The sequence below is a fragment of the Poecilia reticulata genome, chromosome 2 (genome assembly GCF_904066995.2).
Source record: "Poecilia reticulata chromosome 2, P_reticulata-male-v2, whole genome shotgun sequence".
In the NCBI taxonomy this organism is placed as follows: Eukaryota; Metazoa; Chordata; class Actinopteri; order Cyprinodontiformes; family Poeciliidae; genus Poecilia; species Poecilia reticulata.
Window position 1 is genome coordinate 33,490,173 of NC_088831.1, and position 7,359 is coordinate 33,497,531.

Genomic DNA, 7,359 nt, shown 5'->3' on the forward strand with positions numbered 1-7,359 from the left:
CCCTTCACACACACACACGAGCTGATCAAAATATATCACAACTTTTGAAGTAAACATGCAAATAAGTTTGCAGCTAGGTATTCCTTCAGCAAACAGATATCTGTGCTGCAGAACTAAAACTAACTTGAGCAAAAAACATGATCAAATGAAGTTTAAAATTGCTTCTTTTTTAATTTCATGTTTCATATAAATGCACTTATATAAATTGACCAGAAAACTGGAGCTTGAAGCAGGTAGTGTTTAAATTGTCTTTTGTCATTAGGTGTGGCAGCATGCTTGCTAATGCTAACTTGTACAGGAAAAACAATGACTTTACTTTTCTATGTATGTAAAAAAATGAACTAATTACTATGTATAGCACAGTATACATAGTACTATGTACTGTGCAATACAGCACTATGTACTGTATTGCACAGTACATAGTGCAATACATATGTATACATATGTATTGCACTATGTACTGTGTACTGCTCTAAGAGGCTTTTATAGCCTCTTAGAGCAGTTAGGTGTGCTGCAGGGCTAATCTAGCTTGTACATAATGAGGAATGAGTGAAAGTCTGGCTTCAATTGTCTCATTTCTATTTCTGTTCTCTACAAATGCAAAAGGCATAAACTGGTCAAAACCTATCCCACATTTTTTGTGGCAATTGTGCTGGCAATTGCGCAACTGCTATGAAATTCCTTCCCCACATGGTTATCGCATAAATCCCTTGTTCAACACAACAATAATTGGCGTTATCCAATTATGTAAGCAAAAAATAACACATTTAATTTTTTTCTTTGTTCTTTTTTACGTGGACTTAAATCCTAAATAACTTTTTTATAGACTGGTCTTTGAATTTATTCAAGACAATTAGCATTTCTGTTGAAGTCAGATGTAAGAAAACAATACATTTGGATGTGGTTCACACAAATAACTCAAAATTACGTATTTAATGCCCCCAAAGCCATCCTGATACTATGCAATCCAGGCAACTATAAGCTTTAAGCCGATTGCAGCGATAACCTTTTTTAGGAGCTTTTCCTCAGATGCCTTTGGGGTTTTAAGAACATGCATCACATTAAAACACATAATTAACTTAAGAACGATGATAAGGATTAATTTAGGCAATGCTGAGGCTTTATCTCAGTTTTCCGTCGCTGTCAGTTCCAAAAGAGGAGAAGATATCTTATCAAAATAGCAGCCTTAAACATCTTTAATTAGCATATTAAGTGTTATACAAACAGAAAAACATTTAGATACATAAAGGACTGTGAAGAAAAGACATTCACAAGCTGTATTGTTGTCTTTCAGTTCAGTCTGTGGCGTTAATTTAATCAGTTTTCAAAATGTAGGTTGCTCCTTACTATTTGTCAAATCTGCCTGTTCCTAATAAAATCTAATTTCATGAGTAAAAGATCTGCAAAGACACAGGTAGCACCTTTATTTCTTTCTGAATAATTTATGCCCTGAAGCTGATATCAATAGGAGGGAGCTGCCATTCAGAACAAACTTGCAAGGAGCTGGCAGGTTGCAGAGAGTTCACCATGAATCTGCTCGGTTCTGCTTTTCTTCACACCTCGTATCTTTGATTCCACAGACAGGCTCAGTTCTGATGAGAGATGCAACTCAAAACAACAGCAGCTGGATGTACAGGATCTCATCACTCCATTATTAGAGCAAATATTTACCCCCATTCCTCATCTTAAGATGATAAATATAAGCAAACCTCTTGGCGAATAAAGCCATCCACCAATATACTGTTGTGGATGGCTATTATTATTAATGTTACAACTTCATCATCATTTTTACTCCTTGTCCTCTTAATTGTGCTAGGATTTGTAGCTCAGCAAGGCAATAATCAGACTGACGGCTGAAACAGAACATGTCAAAAGTTTGAAAGCCAAAAGTTGCAGATGTTAAACTCAGACATAAGAGTATACAGCACAATGTCTAACCAGGGAAAAATTATGATTGCAAAGTCTCCAGTTTGAATTTCAGTTTCAAAAAGTGAAGGTTTGAATTGTGTTTTATCCAGTGATCAGGGAAAAGTAGAGAAATGTTGTCTGAGAGCAGCAGCTTGCAAACTTAACAAAATAGCGACATAAAGAGAGATTTAAAAGTGCTCCATCATTAATCTAGTCTGGCTATAATTTAAAAACAGCAAGGAAAGACTTCCTGACACAAAGCTGTAAATCAAAACACTACAATTCTTGCAGCATAAGGGCAATTCTACATTTTTGATCTGATGTGCGCTGTTTGACTATTAGTTGACATCTGCAAGACATGCAGTGGTTGTGCAGGTCTTCCTATCTACACTGCAGTAATGCAGCTGTTAAAACATCAATCCTTTTGGCCCTAAAAAGTCACTTCAGCTAACACTATACATGTGGTGAATGGAAGGGAAACTAAAATGCTTAAAAACAAACAGACTGCAACCTATCACTCTCTTTCCTTTGGCTCAGACACAGAGAAAATTCAGTCGCATAGAAAGGTAATTACCATAACAGAACCATGTGGGATGATCGCTTAGAGCAGAGGTTCCCAAACTGTGGGGCGCGCCCCCTAGGGGGGGGCACCGTGCCATTTCAGGAGATGGGGGGGTAGGGGGGGGGCGGGGGGAAGCCGTCTGGATGAAAAAAAAAAACATGAACGCTGTATGCGCTGGATTTTTACCTTAGAATGGCCAACTCTCTGTTATTCCGATGTCAGTTTGATACAGTAGGGGTTTCCACATTTCCCATATCTGTGTCCTCTGTCACTTTTATCAGCAGTTAAAACTGTTTAATCCGTTGTTAACATGTCGTAACCTGTTTTTCCGAGCCGCCTTTAAACGCAACATGAGCGCTACGACGCTCGCGCTGGGTTTACACCTGTGTGGCAGTGAAGGAGACCTGCTGCTGCTGTGCAGAGCTACGCAGGTGTGTGTTAGAGTCATGGCAGCAAACCAGCAAAACGCAAATAACTTTTCAGTTTTTCCACCAAACTAACCGACTGAGTTGAGTAAAGCTGTTGGATGCAGGTAAAGTTAGCTAAAAGATGACTAGCTAATATCAATACATCACCTTAAGCTTAACAAGTAGCCTGTAGGCTACTGATGTTGTTGTCTATGCTCAGCTACGTACATTCATTTTGCCCCCAAAAAAGTCGATTCCATGTCGATGTTTCATATTTTACCCCAACAAGTAATGTCTTTTTATCCACTGTGGTAAAGTTGTTTAGGTATTTTCAAAAAATGTATCAGAATTTTTATTTATGTATTTATTTATGTTTTTTTTTTTTCTGAGTATAGCGAACTGGTTTTGGAAGCTGAATAAATTGCATTTGCAGCAGGTTGTCTGAAGTCTGAAGCACAAAGCCTACATTATACTCACTCCCAGGACCTCTTGACGCCAAAGATGAAAAAGAGCATTTTCAGGAGGTTTTTTTCATTGTGGTGAGATGAATTGATTCATTTCAGAAGCTGGAAGCCGATATGTGCTATCTATTCGTCTTATTCCTATTCAGGGTCAGAGGCAGCTGAAGGTTGATCAAGCTTTTATTGGATGTTTTTCTGAAAAACACATGTGGGCAATTTAGAGTTTACAGTTAGACTGTGGGAGGAAATCGAAGGACCCTGAGGAACGCGCCGCACACACAACCAAGAAATCTGGAGCTGAGAATCACGCCCAGGACAGACTGTGAGGATGACAAAGCAAACAACAGAGTCTGCATCCTTCATGCATGTAGGTACCTTTAGGTCGTCAAGAGAAAGGAGGAAAAAGAAATCCTCATGGGTTTTAATTTTTCTCCCAAATAGATATTTACAGGAGAGGAACAAATAGAAAAGATGAAATGTTCTTAGCCTGTCAGGACTGTTCATCTGTCAGTGAAGTGATTGTCTGTGACATGTTTTTGCTGCATTTGTTCCCCCCCTGGTGGCTGATTTATAAACTGCTCACGACACCTTGCAAAACAGAGCATCTGAAAGAAAAAAAAAAAATCCCCTTTGAATTTTACACTGAAGGAAAAAAAATAAACGTGGATCCATGGAGGCAGAAAATGTAATGAAGCAGCTCGCAGGGCGGATAACATAGCATAATTATCTTTTTTTTCTGCATTTCTGTGTTGTTTATTAAAACACTTCTTAATACATTTATGTAACCTTATTAAAGTAGTTGCAGCTTCAGTGCTTTACAATTCACATTCATCTTGAGCTGTAGCCGGCCTTTAGAGGAGCTAAAGCACATATATTTTTTAAAAAGACAACTCAGAGGAAGCAGAAGCTGAAAAGGATTTTTCAATTATCTCTTTATAATTATGACCTTTTAAAACTTTGCATTTGGCATTAATTAGGATGTCACCAACACGCAAGCAGGAAACACAATGCTTTTAGAGAAAATAAACAAAGTAATGCTCTCTGCTCCCACACTATCCTCTCCCTCCCCTTAAACATTTCTGCGCATACTAATGACCAGCAGTCGATAAGGTCATCGTGATTGCTATTAGTATAAACTGCCTATAAATAATACATGAACAAAAATAACAGTAAAAGTGTCGCTGGTGCTGCTTGCTGAGGCGCTGTCAGCATCGGGAGGAGTGATGACTGCTGAAGAGAGAAAAACAGAGATGCTGTTTGCATCAGCTATGGCCTAATTTCACACATTAACGGTGATGATGAATGCACAGGAGAATAGAGGAGCAAATTGTTGTGAGATTATTTCTAAATGGAGATGTTTTCGCTCATTTATAGTTAGGATGCAATGTTTTTACTTTTACTGAAAGCAATTTGACATTTTTAAAGACGTACCACGATGGGTTTTATGTTTATTCTTTTCATTGTTTAGTGCACAAATTAGAAATTTAAGGGTTATTTTAAAAAAAACAACAACTTGCTGCTAACCCATGGAAGCGGTTAAAAACAGTTTTGATGATCATCCTGATTAGCATCGTGCTGCTCTTGTATACATTTTCAAGTACCATAATGGAAATCACACTGTAGAAACATTAACTGCTGTGTGTTAAACTGTTATATTTTCCTCATAATTATCAAAATAAATAGCAGCAAATACATAAAAATACATTTTCAACTTGTTGGTGGTGACAAAATGCTTCAGGAGTCACTGTAAAACTGCTTTTAAAAGAGGTTACATGGTAAATCTTGTCAAACTATTGGCTCAACAAACAGAAGTCTTTCCTTTGAATGTTGACATATCTTCAATTTTAAATGATATAATTGGAGTTAAAGGAACAATTTGAAAATATATTATCTTTCATTTCAGTAAAAAACAAAAAAACCTAACTTGCTGTTATAGTAAGAATTGTTAGGTTCTGGGTTTTGAATGTTCTCATGCAGAACATTTCTCTTGGTACTCCAGTTGTGTCCTACAGTCCAAAAAACATGCATGTTAAGTTAATTGGCCTCAACAATGTTAAAAAAAAAACCCAACTAACTGGACTGAGAGAACATGACTGACCTAAAAAAAATACATTTCATACTTTACTAAATGTTAATCGCAATAATGACAAGTCAGAAATATTTAAAATCAAATTAAATTTAAAGAACTTCTATTCCCCAGTTTTAGCCATGACTTTCGTGCCAATTAGTACTTCCTGTAATTAACTCCTCTAAAACTGCAGCGCAGTCTTTTCTCTGGCCAAAATCTCCCATGAAAAGGAATTTTCAGTGTCAGAAAAATAAGAATTAATACAAATGCAACAAATGAGCTGTTGAAAATCTAACAGTTAAATGAATGCCCATGCTCAGAAATAATTATAATGAAAACACTGAATAAACTTGTTTTATTATCCACAGAGCTTTAAAAAAGTATTTATACTTCTTGGAAATTCTGATATTTAATCACATAAAGGCAATAGACTTTATTTAGAAGTGTCAGAGTAAAGGTGGCTAAAGACAAAGGCATGTCAAATATTTTTGTATTTTTACTTAAATAAAAAAAATGAAAACCTTACATTCACAACTTTGATATTATAAATGGTCATCACAAAGACTACTTTAAAGGATGACAAAGAAATGAACAATTTAAATTGTGATAAATATATTCCTTTATGACATGTATTCAAGTTTTCTATTAAAAATGAAGATATGGAAATTACAAATGTTCAATGCAGGGTTGTAGCCAAACATAAGGATTTTAAAAAATCTGGTCCTTCATTTTCTTTTTACTAAATTCAACAGCTTGTTCACTGAGACCAGAAAAATATTTTTAAAAGCATTGACTGAGTGTACAGTATATTAAACAACTAAATCACTTTGTTTTAAATCATTTTCTAAGTTACTTAGAAAATGAATCTTTACGCTAGCAATTCCCTGTGTGATTTAGCTTTGCACAAAATATACAATCAATCTTCAGGAAATAACTCTTGCCTGCAAAAGAAGATGAAGGTTTTAACAGATGCAAAAAATACAAGTAATTTCTTTTTTTCTGTGTTCTTGTTATTATTATATATATATATTTTATTCCGTTTAGTTAGAGGCTGTTACAGTGATCTTGTTTGTGTTTTGAAGTGGAGTTGTTCTGCTGTGAATCTTCATCTGGGTGCAGCAGCTGTTTAAAGAGAATGTCGTCCAGGTAAAAGGCTCTTCGATTGTCTGCTTCTTTCTTAATCGCTCCAGTGCTCACTCAGCATCCCATAGGAAATACACCCCCACCCTCCTCACAGGCACATACACACAAACACCCATACTTCATCCTCTATTAACAGCAGCAGAGCTCCAGCAGGTCAGTATTGCTGCATTTCTCTAATTGCGCCCCTGATGAGAGACTTCCTGAGCACGCTGTCTCTGGACGTCGATACAGACCGATGCATTCCTGCAGTTAGCAAACATCAGACTCTACGGAGTGACCCTGTTTAGAGACATCTCCTAAAGTAGGCCACATGCTTCTCAATTTCCAGCCTCGTAAGGCAATATCCGCAGCTCCCTTCTCTCGTAACATGTCAACTATGTTTTGCTTGCGATTTGAAAGAGGGAGATCCAAAATAGCAAAGTGTGGCTGCAAGCAGTGATGAAGATCTTCAGTGTACAAAAGAAGCCTGATCCTAATTGTGGACATTTAAAATATAAAAAAGGAAATGTCATGAGTAGCCAACAGTAAGATATAGTTTTTGAGTCAATAATGCAATAAGTGATTTTGTTATTGGAAGATCTTGAAAACGTCTTACAAATTCAGGCTAATAATGCAATGAAACATAAATATGATGGTATTTCTTGGAAATAAGTACTTGTTGCTCATGAGTTTGCTTATCAAAAGCTGCATGGCAAAACCATCATACTTAATTATTCAAGGATATGAACTAATAAGCGCTGTCTCTTTAATTATGGATGACAGTCCCAGTATGAGAAGTATGTGTTCATTCATAATATTTATTAGCTTGGA